This window comes from Caloenas nicobarica, chromosome 8 (genome assembly GCF_036013445.1).
Source record: "Caloenas nicobarica isolate bCalNic1 chromosome 8, bCalNic1.hap1, whole genome shotgun sequence".
NCBI lineage: Eukaryota > Metazoa > Chordata > Aves > Columbiformes > Columbidae > Caloenas > Caloenas nicobarica.
This window is the reverse complement of record NC_088252.1, coordinates 9,321,461-9,339,578: the sequence shown is the minus strand read 5'-3', so window position 1 is coordinate 9,339,578 and position 18,118 is coordinate 9,321,461. Positions and strand designations below refer to the sequence as shown.

General features: G+C 40.8%; 1 protein-coding gene across 1 annotated transcript in view; it reads right to left on the bottom strand.

Moving 5' to 3' along the window:
• The window catches only part of PXYLP1 (2-phosphoxylose phosphatase 1), a 49,197-nt gene that overhangs the window by 17,049 nt on the left and 14,030 nt on the right, over nucleotides 1-18,118 (bottom strand). The window lies entirely within an intron of this gene.

The window sequence follows — 18,118 nt, the reverse complement described above, 5'->3', positions numbered from 1 at the left end:
AAGACAGTAGTTGCCTAAAGAGAAAAAATGGGAAATGACAGCAGTTATGTTATATTGGTCAAGTTTCCCAGCCAGAAAAGGTTAGGAGAAACAACTTCCAGCTTTCTGTTAACAAATTGTCTCTAGAGCAACTTGCAACATTTCTACTGCTTGCTTAATGTCACAAAACAGACAGAGTTGGCTTAAGTCCTCATGGAGGCAACGTAACTCCATGCGGCTTTGACCCATGAGCGTTTCAGAAGATGGGGAAACCATCCGCCAATAACAACAGCCACAAACTCTGGTGCTAAAATTTGGTTGGGAGATTTAAAAGCAAAATAAGGAACCTAATTTTTTTATCCAGGGAAGTTTTAACTACAAGAGACTGAACAGATCACATTTTTGCACTGAGACTATTAAGTACAGCACTCAACAGATGCATATGTTATGTTATTAAGATCAAATGGCTATGATTCATGGGGCCAAATATTTTGTTTGCAGATAGCAAGTCTCATTTCTAATCAAACTAGTTGAACGAATACTTTAACACTGCCGGACAAATAAGGAAAAGCACTAAATCTTAAAGAGAAGAATCTACTCTAATTAAAATATTAAAAATAAAATTGAATATTAAAAATACCACCTAGAGGTTTATCAGATTACATGTCTGAAGTTTAGAAAGCCACTGACAGAACACCCTTAAAGAAGACTCTTAAGTCAACAGAGCAGTTATGGGTGCACTGTAAGATTATTCTGTGGACTGGAAATGGACTCGGAGATTAGGAATAATAATAGTTCATGTCATTCATTTTAAAAAATCAATAGCTTATTAAAAACTATCCCATTCTAAATGCTGCTGCTAACTACATTTATTAATTACCTAGTCATAGCTGGTAAATATTGTCCTTATTGTACAGTGAATAAACCTGGCTTATACCAGGGAAGAAGGGACACAGCATTTCTTCCCTCAGCTACCAGCACCCTGCCCACATCCAAGTATCTCAGGGACAGGCTGGAGGAGCTTATAACTTTCATAGAATCATTGAACCCACCAGGGGTATGACCATGTTGTCTGAATTTCTGAACATATTTGAGCAACTGGATCCAGTGAAAAATGTCCCTGCCCATAGCATTTGAATCTTTAAAAGGTCCCTTCCAACACAAACCACTCTATGATTCAACTTAAATGATTCAAATTGTTTGGAGGTTTGACAAAGAAAATAATCAAGGTCAAGAAACTCCAGTCATCTAAATAAGCACTGTCATAACAAGTGCTATTTACTTTTAGAACACTTGAAAGAACACATATTGGAGAGGGAAATAATTTAAAAATCAACCAAACTACCTAGACAAATATCTGGGTCTTCTATAATATTTAACTACGTTAAACAGAAAAAAAAATCACATGATTTGGGCACCAGTCTAGGCAATCCACTGGAAATTTCCACCAAATGCATACACATACAGAGAGCAAGTATTTCAGAAGAGGGGGAAAACAAGACCAAGGAGAGAAGGCTTCCAGTTGGAAAGCTGCCTTGTGTCTGCCAGCCCTGCCAGCAGGGTGGCCTGAGGAGCCCAGCGCCCCCAGCCAGGCTGCTCCTCCTCCCCTGGGCGCAACTCCTCACAAGCTGGGAGGACCCCGCGGTTCCAGCACTTTGGGATGAGGACCCCAAGTGACACAGCCCCTTGTCATTCTTCTGCCTGCTCCAGCCAACACCAGAGGTGTCTTCCACACCGACAGCTGAAGCCTGCATTGTCTCTCAATTGTTTTCTTATCTTCTGCCATTCCCTGGACGCTGTTAGTGCCTCGCGTTACGACGTTTTCTCCTTTCTGCCTCCCTTTTCCATTCCAGTCCTTGAGTTCATGCTCCGTGCTGTCTTCCTTTATCCTGCCTCCAGGCTTTCGAGTCCTTCTTTGCGCACCTCATCCTCTCAGCTCCCGAGTGCACAGAAGGTTCAGTTTGTTCCTTCATTTCAGTACCTTTTATACCACACGGGGCAGTTACTTAAAGCTCTTTGAAGAGCTGGCTGACTCTCCATATCCAAGTATTTCCTTACTGAAAGTCCTCCTCTGCAGTGCCAATCCCACCTTTGTCTCCCAAGTGGGTTTTCTGGTCCATATGCAACCAGCAAACCTACAAATAGTATTGGACCGACATAGCTCAGAGGGGGAAGGTAATAATAATCATAATCATAATCATCATAATATTTGAAAGTCCCTCATATGGTCATACGGAGTTGAAATTAATCTTTTCTTCCAAACTCTGTTCTGCTCTTGCAGCTGTAAATCATTAAAAGATCAGAATTCTATTATGTAGTTTTCACATGATTTTTTATAGCTTAGCACTATTTTATATGACTTGTTCTATCAGTTCACAGTAACATGCACTTGCCCAAAACAGAAGTCTGCCGATGTGTATATAGACACACATCTTTGCTTAAGCGAATTTTTGAACAGGATTTTTACACTGCTGTGCCTTTCAAAGCTCATGTTTTACTGTGACAGGAATACAAGAATGTGAAACAGAAATGAAACAGATGATTTTGATGTGCATTTCCCACAGCCAGGGCAGTTAATAAAATGTATCTGAAACATATTTGGTGATCTAACTGAAAGCTTTACCAGCACTGAAACTATAAAGAATACAAACATACTATCATAGACATAGTTTGTCAACAAAAAGGGAAAGAAAATATATTTTATTTCCCAATATTCATATATTTATTTTTAAAACTATAGAAGCTACATAGAAACTACTTTGAAACATTAATTCAGAAAAAGTTGTATCTAGGGAAAAAGTAGAAGGCTTACAGAAACAGCAAAACAAAGGAAACCCCAATAGAACTCTGCCTGGTGTCCCACCAAGTCAAAATTGTTTGAAACACTGAAGTAAATCTAAACACATGGGCTGTTATCAGACAAAAGTAAGAGCGGATGGAATAGTCAAACAGCAAAAGCAGTCCTGGGAGAGACGGCGGGGCACCGGTCACACAGTGGAGCAGCCAAATACTGCTGCACAATCACTCCTTCAAGAATTTTTGCAGCTCCGAACTGAAATCCAATTTTTTCATGTTGACAAAATTCAGAGGAAATAAAATCCAATCTCTGATACTAAGTTAAACAAAAAACCTCCAGTAACTTTTCTTTTAATTCAAACCACACAACATGAAGACCAAATTTTAAAACTAAGTTAAGAGTTTGACTAAGAAATGGCTTTATGAACAAAACCAATGGCATCCGAAATATTATGACGCATGGTTTTATTCCCAGTGTACACTAAATATGACCTACTTAACAGGCAAGAAGCTAATTTGTCTGACTTCCACACACTGCCCAGTACCTAAATGCCACAAAATATGCCAAAAAGACAAATATTAGACAAGTAGTTTCTAAGACAGAGAGAGAATAATTCAGAAATGCTTTCACTATAATGCTTGTAACAATAACTACATAGCAACTAATCCCCTCTGGAGGAATGTCAAGTTTATCAAATCAATTATTGTACTCAGAAGCCCAAGCAGGGAGCCAGACTGCTATGAATTAATGCTACAAAACTGACATGAGTTTGACAAGAATTCAGTACAGCAGAAAAACAAACACAAAGCATACTGCAGTTTATGTAGAAGAAACACCAAATTAAATGCTAAATCACTCCATTACCAGTTTTTCTCCCTCCTGCAGTCCTAGTTTCAGCTTGGAAAACAAAACGTATCACCACTGTTTACCAAGAAGAAAAAGATTTATCCATTTAAAAAAAAAAAAAAAAGATCACTAACATTTACCTAAAACCAGAAAGACAGGCAACAAAACCATTTTCCATTTTCCCTTGTAGCTCCAACCAGCCTGAGAAGCAGCAGCACAAGTAGCCATGTTAGTCTCAATTTTCTGACTGAACAGAGACCTGAAATTTTCGTCTTATAACAGAAGGTCCTTTCAGCCCCACGCAAACATACTATTTAAAACAGTCACATGGAAATGAAGTAACACAGCAGAAATGCAAAAAAACCCCAAACCACTGTAGGTAACCTTATGCTAATGGGTAAAGAAAAGCAAATGCGCATGTCAGAGAGCACAAAAAGTTATTTATCCCTCTTTCACCTTTTTTTTCCAGCCCCCTCCTCTTTCTGCTCCTAGCGGGGCACTAACAAGGCTGCCTAGCACAGAGGAGAACTTCTGAAATTCTGATGACGAATGTAGACTCCTCTTGTGGTTGCTCTCTCTCTGGAAAAAAAATGGAAGCTCGAAAAGGAGCATCAGGAAGAACAAGGAGAAAGAGGCAGGAATGCTTCAAAACAACGGAGGTGAGGGAAGAAGGTGAAGATGTGTGCAGCAGAAAAGCAAACTCTTAACTTCAGTAACTGATATTGACGTAATTTTACTGCATTACATGCAACCAAAAGCTTATTCTTCAGTCTAACACAAGCTGAGTTTTCAGCCTTCTTGGTTTTCGGATCCCTGAAGTTCTCTGCTGGAGATGCAGATCTCCATATGGAGATCAAGAACTACTGTAAATCAGCTGCTTTTTTTAGCTGTTTTTCACAGACTTGGTCAGAAATAATAAAATCCCCTACCCCAGGGGTGTCAAACTCATTTTCACCAGGGGCCACATCAGCCTTGCAATTGCCTTCAAAGAGCCGAATGCAATTTTAGGACTATGTAAATGTAGGAGTAGTTGTAACTAAAATTACCTTTGACTCTTTGCAGGCAACCACGAGGCTGATGTGGCCCCCAGTGAAAATGTGTTTGACACCCCTGGCCTACCCCTTTCCAGGAGTGGGTCATGGCCTACTCGTCTGCCTGTTTTCGGGATCGCAAGTTGGTAATTTTTTAAAAATTTTCCTCATTTGGGGACAAATGCCAAAGTAACCTTCTGCCCACAGAGCTATAGCCAGCAGGTATTGACCCAGGACCTTATTCCTTATCAGACACAGGGGAAAAGGCCAGATTGCCTTGTCTGTGTGTTCGTGCTCAAAAATAAGAACAAGTACACCTGACCACCATGACTCACGCCAAGATTTCTGAGAACAAATCTCTTATTTCCAGCTGCATTAGCTGCATGCTTTGCTGATTTTTTACAGGGTCCCAATCTGACTTGCACAAGGAAAAATATGTTAAGAAAATATTTTTTGCACCAAAGCACAATATGGCAGACCTTGTCCTGTTATGTTTTTGAGACCAAATTTATTCAAACACATTAAACTATACAATGGGTGCTTGCATGTATTGAGTCCAGATGTGGCTCTGAAAAGAGTTTTATAGTTTTAGGGTTTTTCTCCCCTGAATTGTTTTTCAGTCAACAATTCAGAGGGCATATGGCACTGCTTAAATAGCTTCTGGGCTGTTCAGCTTGACAGCAGTAACACAGCAATGCTGACTGCAAGTCCAAGCCTTTTCAAGTTCTAGAGAAGACACTAAATTTTCTACTTCTCCTCCCAAAGTGAAAAATTACTCTCTATATATTACTCTGTTTTACTACTACACTGGAACACTACATTGTTTAATATGGAAAAGATTTCTATTTCCATCAATTAAATGCACTCCTTCCTTTAAAATAAATATATATGTATAATCAAGATTTTCCATACCAGCTTCTCACTAATTACCTTACTGCTTGGTTCTCCAGTCAATTTGAAGGAAGGGGGAGGTTCCTACTCAACATCTAGACAAGCAGACAGATTTCCTGCTCTATAAACACGTCGCTCAAGTCAGAGGTTGCTCACGCTCCCCATTATTTAGTGACAAGATGCAAATAAAAAAAAAAAAGCCCCATCAATGCTTATGATGCAGTGGTTCCGGTGGCCCATTTTCTACCATGGGCTTGTCAGGATTCACACCAAGGTGTGTTACAGAAATGGCACCACGATGCTACACATGATTTCATTCCTGTCGGTGTACCTGCGTAGCTGCCACGTCTCATGAGGCTGGGAGACGACTTCGACTACATCAGATCAGTGTCCCAAAGGCTACCAAGCAAGGCTTAAGCATACAAAGACTAAATAGGCATTTTTTAAGGCTTGATAGCATCATTTTTATAAATACAGTAGATCCAGCCATTGTTACTTATTTAACAAGATTCATGAGCACTACAATAAAATTTTTAAGCTCTGTCCTGCTTCTGTCTACAGAACTCAGCAACTGGTAAATGAACTAATCCAGCTGAATTGTCCTGGAACAGCTGTGTTCAGAAACTGTTGGCAACTCTTCCCATTTCCATAGCATTGTCTCAAAATAAAGGTCAACATGAAAAGGTACCTGCAGGACACAATATACCAAACACTACTGCCATAATTTGCCTGTGGGTGGTGACCTTTGTTTTTTCATTTTGTCTTGTGTAATTTTTGGATCTCACAAATACTGGAGTGGGAAGCTGTGCAGCAGAGATTACATCAGGACTGAAAAAAAGGCACTTGGCAGATTCCACATGTGAACTGAACACAAACATAGAAGCCAACTACACTCAGTGTTCAACAAAGCAGAAGAAAACATGGCAAAAAGTATTTTCCCAGGAACATGGACAGCAAATCCTCTGGCTTCTGTGATCTTTTCATCTACAGCAGCTGAGAACGATACAAAAATATGGCCAATACAGTAGAGTTCAAGATGGTTCAACAGTTGCTCCTGTTCCGGTCTCCAGCACTCTGTCACTAAGGCTTCACATCTCTGACAAGGGCGCTCTGCTGCTGGAACACGGCTGCTCCCTGGCGCCTGTGCTTCAAGGAATTCACTGATTCTTGCTACTAGGTCTTGCTCTTCGAATGGATATGAAGAGGAAGCGTGCACAATTCTTTTCTATAACCTAGATAAAATGTTTTTTCCCTCCTTTGAAAGACCAACTGACAGGAGTGTATAGTCATCCAGAGCTTCAAGTACATGTCATTGTCTCTTCCTTAAGTCTCTCCTAAAGACAGCATCCCAAAATACTCGGAATGGCTTTTGAAGTTCAAGTCAACTTTTATTAGGGCATGTACTAGAAGACCCAGATATTGACAGAGACATCACAAAATACACGAGGAAAAAACCCACAGAAATAAAAGCACACTAAAAACACACCTTTACTCTGCCCACTACATCTTTACTACATCCCCTGGTTTCAGAACACCAAGGCAGTGGCTTTTTGGGGCTGCAACAAATTCTGTACATTTGCTCACTAGTAAAAGCATCTTTCTATCACTTCTCAACAGAGCTACTTTCTGCACTTCTCAGCAGTGTCTCTATGTCTGCACACCTGGGGCAGATCGAGTCATGTCCCTTTTTCTCAAAGGGCAACGACCAAAAGGCAGGAAAACCCAGCACGTCGGCAGTTCAGCCACCGCCTCTGCAAAGGCACAGGACAAAAACTGTTTAATATGTTAATGACATCAGTCAGACACAATCCACAGACATCTGGCACTTCCCTGCATCAGTGTCCTTCCAAGATAAAAAGCCTTACACATTCAAATCAATATTTAAACTACCGCATTAAATTAGCACTTTTCTGTTTCACATCTAATCCAAACTGTTTTCCATCCACGAACTGACCCGCTCAGAGGAGGGATCTCTGCACCATATGCCACTGCTTACCCACACCAAGCCTGCTTGCTTGCTTGTCCTTGTCAGCATCAGGGCACAGAAAGCTGCCGTGAATTTGCTAGAGGCAAACCCCAAACCAACATATTTAATACAGTAGAGCCTGACGGCTTTTCATGCTGGAGAAGCCTGTAGCAGCAGGTGTAGTCACTAGTGTCAGAAACTGAGAACAGTGATCTCTGGATCAGAGAACCATTGATGTCTTTGGGACTCTTGCTGTAAACCAGCTTCGATTAAGATGGTGAATCACATTTCTTGTCTTTGTCCAACATTAATGTGCACAGTTGGTAAACCCAAAATTACACCAGATATCTAGGGCTTCTAGCTCTCTTAATCCAATCATCTCACAAACAAAATCACAAAGGGACATCACTTCCACTTTCCTAGACTTCATATTTCACTGCAGCAAGCCCACCTCATTAACAAATAAACCACAATGCCGTTTAATACGTGCAAGCACTGCTTTTCTCTCAGTGAGTAGGCTTTGAAAATTTAAAAGGGAATAAAGTTCAGGAACAGAGATTACTTTAAAAAAAAGTAATAAAAAAACACAGTTCAGGTCAGTATACGATGAACAAAAATCCTATGAACAAGTTTTTGGCTTTAAAAGACAGACATTCCATCTAAAATACATGTGCAGTTATCTGCAAGGCATGAAAAAGGAACAGCAGAGAACTGGATTAATGAGCTTTTGTTGTGTTGATAAGGGTAACACTCCTGAACTATCAAACAACAAAAGAAATTGCTAATAAATAAATATTTCACCTGATCTACTGCTACAGAATAAACTAATCATTTGGGTTGGAACGGACCTCTGCAAGTCATCTGCTCCAACCCAGCAGTCAAAGCAGGGCTAACTCAGGCCAAGGCATTGTCCAGTCAACTATAAACGGTTTAAAAGTTACACGTCGGCTAAAACCACCTACAACTTAGAATCAGCCTAAAGCTTGGTTATGACTAAGCAACTCTTAAAAGAAAAAAAAAAGTCCAGATTTCCTCATTGCCCCATGTCTTAAGTGAAACTGGCCATCATCGAGCTGATACACATTAAAGTACAAACTGCCCTTTTCTGAAATTCAGTGGACATAGAGAGCCAAGCAATTACTGGCTCACAGAAGGAAAAAAAGGAGGATGAAAAAGTGGAAAAGGAACAAAAGGAATACTCCGTACTTAAAAAAAAAAAAAAAATCAGAGCATTTCTTAAAGCTCTACAGAAAAGTCAAGCTACTTCTTCTATGTACTATTTCTCAAATTGTCTGCAACTGCAATGCTAGACAGTCCTAAGCGATGATTCCAAAAAAACACTACTGAATTTATAATAGACTAATGCAATGTAAACAAGCTCACAGGACTGTCAAATGACTGCAGAATCTGAAGAGACAGGAGAAAAAAACTACAAAAAATTGTGAGTCACCAGAAGAAAACACTGTGCAATCATCTTCCATGAGCTCCCCCAAAAGTCTGCTACACTTCCACAGACTTCAAGGAGACTGTCTATGCACGCGGTTATAAGAGTTCAGCTGCAACAGAGCTTCTAGCAGTTACACTGGCACATCATTACTTTGCAAAAAAATGAGTAGTCCAGATCACTAAGGAAAACACCCACGCCTCAGGGAGCCTCTTGGTCTAGAGCTAATTCTACCATTTCATATTTTACCCTCATTTACTTTTCCGATGATAAACCCAAGTATCTCAAGCTAGCAGGATTCCATGGTACATAGAAAGACAAAGGTATTACGCACATCCTTGAAAGAAACGTAGGTTAAACTTGTTTAAATAACACACAACTACATATAAGTCATTTTCTGGTGGAACCTATTTGTGGTATTATTTGCAATGAGGGCAAGAGCCCAGTTTGGCAGCAAGCCGGAACAGGAAGGATTAACTACAGCACAGATATTTCAAAGATAGCTTAACTATTAGCAACAAACCAGAGTTCTCTCCCAGGTTAAACATACAGAGAGAAAATTAAAATCAATGCCTTAGTCTACATAAATACTGTCAGAAACATTAATTACTATAAGCATATCATTTCTTCTCCTACTGAGAATATTCATTTTTCTTTGCTGTTTACTCTCCGTTCAAAACTCAAACAATTAAGGACAGGTACATACCCATGAGACTGTCCCTACAAAAGGCCATTGACACTTTCACATGTTTAAAATACTTGCAATATGCATTACCATAATTATTAAAAGACTGAAGCACAAATTGCAACACTCCCAAACTTTCTTGCAAGTATTAGGACCAAGTTTTCAGTTGGATTTTGAGAGAAATTATGTTAAAATGCTTATTATTTTCCAGTCTTGTATCTTCCCTCTAGGATTTAACCCAACACTGCATTAAGGATTTGCAGAAGCCTAACTAATAACTTGTTAGTTTTTGTGAAGTATGAGGCTTTATTTACAGTAACCTTCAACTGTATGTGTTAACAGCTCATATTAATCTCTGCTTAAACATGGTTCAATTAACCATCATAGATAAAGCCAAAATATATATTTAAAGAAGATTTATAAAGTTCTGTAGCCTGCCAAGTAACTTCTACTGGGGAAATCCTGTACGAAGCAACTTGACCTGACCTATATTTAAAGCAGATATTTAAAAATTATTGCTTTATTTTTGTAGAAGAAAATAAGACTGTTCCATAGTATCATTCTCAAGTATTCGTCATGTCTCCTCCCTCTTCAAGGGATAATTTCTGGCGCAGTACATTATACCACCGCTTTTGAGAATCACAAAAAAGTTATTTAAATCTCCAATTACAACACGAAAAGCATCTTTAACAAAAATCTGTATATTTACAGTTAGTTTTCTTCACCCACTATTAAAGTGTTCACAGCCTTGAATATATTATTTGTGGGTTGTTTCTCCCTTTAATCTTAAATTCAGATTAAATTAGTACTTTCAAAAAACCCAGAGAGACTTCTCATCAGTGGAAAATCTGCCATGCTTATGAGCTTGAAGGCAAGATTCATGAAGGGAGATATTTGGTCTCCTTTTAATTTGGTATGTTTGTAACACATGACAAAAACAAGTTCTCCACATCAAGAATTCTAAAGTTGTGGCTTTTTAAATATAGTTAGCTGTATAAATCAGCAAAATGGAGCTCTATTTTTTTTTCTTCCACTGAAAAAATTATATTCTTATAATGTGAAATATAAGTAGCTATTGTTTGTTGATAAGGAGGAGTAAGAGATGGTGAGGAATTCACTTCAGAGAGATGGTAAGGATACATTTTCTGTCCAGAAACAACCAGAAGCTTAGATTATCTTTTTACTGAACACCCTGCGGACTTTTCCCCTGCTCCTTCAGAAATTAAATTGTGGAAAAACCCAACTCACCCATTTTTCCCACAGACTTCTCATATCCCAGCTCTTCTCAGCATCCCACTGGCAGTCTCTGGGCAAGGGGCTGTGGGTGCAGCTCACACCCTGTTCTGCTTTGGGGTGGAGAGGAGGGGACGGTGGCAACTCTGTGGTACCACAGCTACAGCTCCACATGTTGAGGAAGCACATCCTGCTTTGCACAAGAAAGGCTGAACTGGATGCTACAACCCCCTCGGCCTCCACCTCTGTTCCCACCTGCCAGTCCCTGCTGAACGTTTGGCACTGGGACACGCTCCCCAGGAGCCTCCCCCCAGAGCACCGCAGCCACCCCCTGTGCCACGGCTGCTCTCACAGCAGCGGTGAGGACACCGAGCTAAGCCCCAAACCCTTCAGTGTTGTTCTTGAACTGGGCCAGCAAGCCGGGACGCAGAGAGCAGCCCCCCCAGCAGAGGGGCAGCACCACTGAAGCAGAGGGGCTGCCAAGGGGGCTGTGCAGGAACACGGCGATTGCCTCCTCCCGGCAACATGCTGCTGGGGTTGCCGATGGTGCCCGCGCCGTCCTCAGAAAATATGAGCTGCTCGCAGAAAATATGAGCTGCGTCTACTACTTCTCCATGTGGAGAATCCCGATTTCTGTTTCCTGTGACTCATCTGTAAAACAAAAACCTCCAGTGCAAAAAAAGATGACAGAAAGTAGAGGGAAATTATTACTGGAAAAGTAAAATGTCATCTCCAGACATGCTGAAACACCAACACCCAGCCTGACCATCAAGGCAGAGATAGCATTGCAGGGCGGGGGCGGGGGGGCGCACAGAACAAAACAAAACTACCAACCAAAAAACCACAAAAAAACACCAAAAAACCCCAAACAAAAACAAACACAACAAAATAAAAAACCAAACAAAACCAAACAAAAAACAAACAACAACAAAAAACCACAAAAAAACCACAAAAAAACCCCAAAAACCCAAAAAAAAAAACCCAAAACCAAAAAAACCTCCCAAAAACCAAAAACAAACAAACGACATCAAAAACAAACAAACAAACAAAAAACCCCACAAAACCAAAAAACCCACTCCCCACACTTTACACAAGAACCAGCACCCTGCCTGGGTAGCTGCCGACATCCTAAAAAGCAGTGGCAGATACTACAATTCATCGAATGACAGGCCTGAGGCACTGACCACACTATCAAAGTATTTAGGGAAACAACCTTCAAACGCGAAGAGAAGCTCCGTGTGCAGGATCTGCCTGAGAGCCCAGGGCTTGGCGATTGTGAGTGCCTGCAGCAGGCAGGCTCCAAAGGGAAGGCTGGTGTTTCTGCCCGCCGCGGGCTGGGACAGCAGCGAAAGAGAGATGCTTTCCCACTATAGTTATAGTCCTCCTCTGTTGACTCTTACTTTCCTTAGGTTTTCAGTAAATGAAAACAAAAATAAAAAATAAATAAATAAAAAACCCCTACCACAAAGTAAACCAAAGGTATTTACTTTGTTGTACAAAAATTTATTTACATGCATTCGATTAAAAAATAAAAACCCACAGTCATTGTCAAGTAAGCTTTACAGGGATTACTTATGGCATCTTAACAGCTAGCTTTTAAATTTCCATTCAGTTTGGTTTATTCAAGGTAACTCAAAGATAAATAGTTGGAACATCCTGAGGAGAGCCACTTTCAGGCTTCCAGTCAGTCACAGATGTTCTAATGTACTGGAACGTCTGTGCTTGCCCAGTAACTGGGGTCTCCTGTACTACACCAGTCTTAAGGGGAAAAAAGAAAGCAGCTCTTCAGGCACAGTTGCAACCTCTTGTTCCTAAGCTGACCCAAGGGCTAAGCAATGTAATTAACATTGACAGGGTCCTAAATTATGTGTTTTCCCCTCAGTGTGAGGCTGCAGGACCACAGCCGGATTCTGACACGTCCCTTACAACACACTCGAATCTCACTGTGCTACCATCCTCCCTCTCTGTGCTATAGGAACTCCCCCAAGTGCTGCATTTAGAATGCCTTTGCACTGCTCTGGGCATTTCACACAGCACAGGGTAGGAAGGAAGACCTCGACCACTGCAACCTTTTCCTCTGGCAAAAAAGAATAAAGTATCCCAACTTGCATTCATTCTGTTTGTACGGAAGTAAACTGCCTGGTTTTAGTCAACAGCATGACAGATAATATTTACAGAGACAAAAATACAGCCCACAATCTAATAGCGGAGGTCATTTTTCCATTCTTTCTGACAAAGCAAAACACTGAAGTCTTCTAAGAGAAAACCAACATAATTCCATTTTAGAACAGTCTAACTGAAAAGTCTATCAAAACTAGTTCTCCTTTTGTCTTTAGTAATGAAGTTTAAAATCATTTTAGAACCGTGACCATTTACATAAACAGACAAAGAGAGGAAAAATAAAAACACGCGTGGAGTGTTAAATACTACAAGGAAAATACTTCTCCCGTGCTTTCTGTAGATCTGGCCCCAAACATAAAAGCAGAGGGAAACAATGGCAATTCCCAATAAAACTGTAAGCTGCCAGTCGTATTTGGTTTGGAAGTCATCCAGTCACCCTGTCCAATGGGTTTCCCAAATAAAAACTCTCATCACTATAATTATCCACCAGAGACATCACAGTATGCTTTCAGCCAGCAGCGGAACATTTTAACTTTTAACACTGTCATTTTTCTATATTATTTAAAATGAAAACATGTACAAAATTCGGAGGCCATTCAAGAGAGTTTTCCTCTATTGCTGATCTGGTCCAGGTTTCACACCGTACAATTTACTAACAGCCAAAATGAATCTGAGCAACACATCTGGCTTCCAGTCTTTTGCTTCCAAGTGCAGGCCACACAATTATATAAAAGATGCCTAGAACTATGAAGACTTCTACATTTTCATCAAGCATAAACTTCTTTATAAAAGTCTTCTATGTGCCCAGTAGAAATGGTAAACCACCCTTGCAAAACTGTGAATAGGTTTTCAAACTTACTAGAGCTCAAATCACATTCTCCTTTCATCCACCAGATACGTTCAGAAACAGAACCTGAGGCATCGTTTGTGTAAATAAATACCTATAGCTTGGAAACAGTAGGACTTCTAGAAGAAAGTTGCCTTCCCTGCTGCTCCAAGTGGAATACGAGGGAGCCAGCGAGCCCCCAAGCCTGGCCCCTGACGCTGTGGGAAGCAGCACATGAAAAGATGGTGCTCAGACCCTGGGCCTTTGGCTCCTGTGCAAGGGCATAAAGAGCAGAATGGGTCAAGTCCCCCATTGCCCAAAACCTATGTGACAGAGGACACTGGCAGCAGGAAGCAAGGTGTCGTATGGGATCCACGGCAACTACATCACCTTGAAGAAGGACTATTACAGTTAAAAAAGAAAGTCCTTTCTCCAACTGTTTGGCAAAGTACAGTCTGCTTACACGTCTCTCTCTTCTCAAGATAAGAGAATTAAGACGATTCAGCTGGCATTTGATCCAGCAACACGATGTTTTGACAAATGTGAACCAACCGCTCCGCAGAGCTGCGTTCTGTCCCTCTGGCACTGCGGCACCGCAGCGGCAGGGCAGGGGCAGCTTCTGCGCCAGGACAAGTCCACTGGCTGCAGCTGGTGGGATACAACACTTTCAGCACTCAGAGCTGTTGTTTGCTGGCAAAAGAGATTTGGGGGATACTTTCTTAATTATTTACCCCATAAATTAAGCGGCATTAATACCCATGTAAGGCACTAGCCTTGGGGTGAAAAAGCAACACAGGAAAGCAGACTAGTTTCGATCGAAACTTGGAAACCACAATAGAAGACAAAGAAACCAAGAACAAACATCAAAACAGGATACAGTTTTCTATTGATGCTGGGTGCACCCCCAACCTACCAATACTGAAGATCCGAGGTCTAATACTGGTTGTTTCTCTCAGCATTCCTCTCCTTATGCTTAAACCCAAGATGTGATAACTGTTAGCTCTGACACAATTGCCTTGGCAGTTTGTCTTACAAGGAAGGACAGGCCTGCATTAGGGCTGCTGACATGACACCCATCACCTCCACTTCAGCACAGCGGCAGGAATTGCTGCTCAAAGAGTAGTGCCAGACCCTTCACAGCACAGTCAGTTAAAGGAAAGTAGCATCAACTCCTGCTCGACTGGGCAGCGAACTGCTGCAAGCAATTCCTGAACCCTCACAGCTCAACAGACTGCAAACCTGTCAGCCTGTTTGTAATATTGAATTAGAACCTATGGAAATCCAGCTGAACTTGGCCTTCACTACTCCCTTCGCTTCAGAGTCAGCTACAACTCACAAGTCTGGCTTCAGAACACCACAGTTTCACGTAAGGACAAGACAGGAGAAAAGATAAAGCATTTATAAGGGTGATGCTCTGCCCTAAAGCAAAAGTTTACAAAAGGAAGATGTGTACCACTTGTACCATTATGCATTTACTGTTTCACTTCTCTAAACAAATTTAGCACAGAAGAGACATTTTCCACATTCACTTCTTAGAAAATCAGTAATATCTTTTAAAATGACCACCCTCCTCCACAAAGCCGAGCGCTGCTTGCTAACAGAGAATCACAATCTCACAACAGCATAAAACATGCATTTCCACTCCAAATGCTTCAGGATGTAACTCCCTTCAAACAAAACAAACCAACAAAACAAAACAAAGAAAAAAAATCAATGGCTTGGGCATTTTCCTGAGTCTAAATGTATAAACTCTTATTTTCATTCCATAATCTGTCATAAACTACAGAATCATAGAATCATTTAGCTTGGAAAGGACCTTTAAGATCATCAGTTCCAACTGTTATCCTGGCACTGCCAAGTCCACCAGTAAACCATGTCGCTAAGTGCCACATCTACCCCATCCTCCAGGGATGGTGACTCCACCACTGCCCTGGGCAGCCTCTTCCAATGCCTGACAACCCTTTCCGGGAAGAAACTTATCCTAATATCCAATCTGAACCTCCTGTGGAGCAACTTGAGGCCATCTCCTCTCATCCTCTCACTTGTTACTCGGGAGAAGAGACCAACCTCCTCCATGCTACAACCTCCTTTCAGGTAGTTGTAGACATCAAGAAGGTCTCCCCTCGGCCTCCTGTTCTCCTGGTTAAACAGCCCGAGTTTCCTCAACCGCTCCTCATCACACTTGTGCTCTAGACCCCTCACCAGCTTCACTGCCCTTCTCTGAACTCTCTCCAGCACCTTAATGTCTTTCTTGTCATGAGGGGCCCAAAACTGAACACAGTATTCGATTATTATAAAGCAATATGACCAAATTATTTCTCCAGGCAGCCCAGAAGGGACCAAAATTTGGAAACCAAATTTTATAGTCTGAATAAAAAGAAAAGAAGCATACTGTTTTCAGAAAAAAAGCTTTACACATGAAATAAAGACTACATTACTACCACTTAGAGCAACAGTGAGAACCAAATTGCGAGGCGTGCACGCCTCTGACCTACATCATGTGTTAAAAGGAGCAGATTCAGTGCAAGGAAGGACCCTCAACATAGCAACAGAATACAAATAATAGATGTTAAACTAGTCAGGAACTATAGTTTGAAGAAGATTAAAAATTTACAGCTATATTTAATTTGAAAGCAGCTCATCAAGCACTTGCAGACTCTAATATAATTTTGCAGGTAGTGGATTGTTTTACAGTTGGAGGGGAAATATTGGTTTTGGCTTTAAGACCTCAGTTTGGTTTTTAAATTCTCCAAAGTCCAGCTTGTTTGCAAAATAGTTTTATGTGGTGATAGAAGAAGAGAGTTTGGTGTTTGCTTTGGAGATGTTTTTTGTTCCAAGTTTGAATCTCTTTATAAGCTGAAGCTGGTAGAAGTTAAAATATCAGGCTACCTGTATGTCTTAAAATACTTGGTTCCTGCTGGTCTATATTGCAGTTCTTATTAGGTAAAAATTTCTATATGTATTTTGGTATTGACACTAAGCTTCATGACGGCTGCCTGCTGAAGCTTAAGTGCTTTTTAAAGTTCCCCTCAAACATCTCTGTCTCCTGGAATTCCTCTTGCACAAATGTTATCTTCTAATTAAGTGGAAAATAACTTCCTCCTTTGATGAAATGTGATTCACTCTCCTATATGCCCACCTCCTCATCTCTATAAAGTTCAATTTCGTCAACAATTCAGTTTCATATTTCAACTGAAGTTCCTTAAGGACCTTCACCCTATACACAATTCAAAACCAACCACATAACATCAATGGCAGAGCCATAAAGAGCCTAACGGGCCAAATGAGCTGCAATCAGACCCACTGGCATGTACCCATAGGAGGCTGAAAAAAAGCAATTCAGAGCCACAGGTCCCTGTGTTACATGCAGCTGAGTTTAAACATACAAAAACTGACAACACAGAACCACAAAGCTTCTTTCCCTTTCCTGTATTCTCGCACCTTTTCTGTTGTTGTTGTCCATCGTGCACAAAAGACCGATTCTAAATCTAAAGGAATCCTCTGGTTTCGGGTTTGTTTTTGGTTTGGGGTTGTTGTTGTTTTGTGTATGTGGTTTTGGTTTCTTGGGAGGTTGTTATGGGGTTTTTGTTTGGGTTTTTTTTTTCCACTATGCAAAAAAAGCATAGACCAGGAGGACTGCGCTCTTACATTAAAACACGACACAAGACAAAGATTGTTATCCTATACTACAGATATGCATTTTTCCTCGCCTTCTAAGAGCAACTACTTAAATCGGGTGTGTATTAGGACATACTCTATTTACACGCAACACCACTTTACGTTCACGAGGGAGGCGATAAGCAGCCATATGGCACAAGGCTTACGTGGCAGCACACACTGACCTGCGCTCAGCACAACCCTCTGGCTTTGCCATCAGTACGTAACCAGCCTCTGGATTGACCCATGATTAACTGATCGGAAGCACAGCATAATTTATCTTTTCTTAAACAAACCAGCCACTTGTGATGAGCCAACTGAACTGTTTGAAGTTTCCTAATGTGAGGTTACAAATAAAAAGTTCCAATGCTCAACCCTCTCGCAGCAGTTTTCTCAATCCTGTCTGTTCTGATGCCATGTAAAATAGGAATTGCAGCAGTTCTTACGCAAATGTGTTTCGTCTACTTCCACGGAAAGATTCAATCACATTCAATTACTTAATTGCACTACTAAATCAAGATTTTTTCTGAGATAGCCTGACTTGAAAAAGTCTCTAGATTACACAGATACGACACATAAAACTTTTTATTCTTACATCTATTTTCCTATTTAAAAAATAAAACAAAACAAAACACAAAAAAA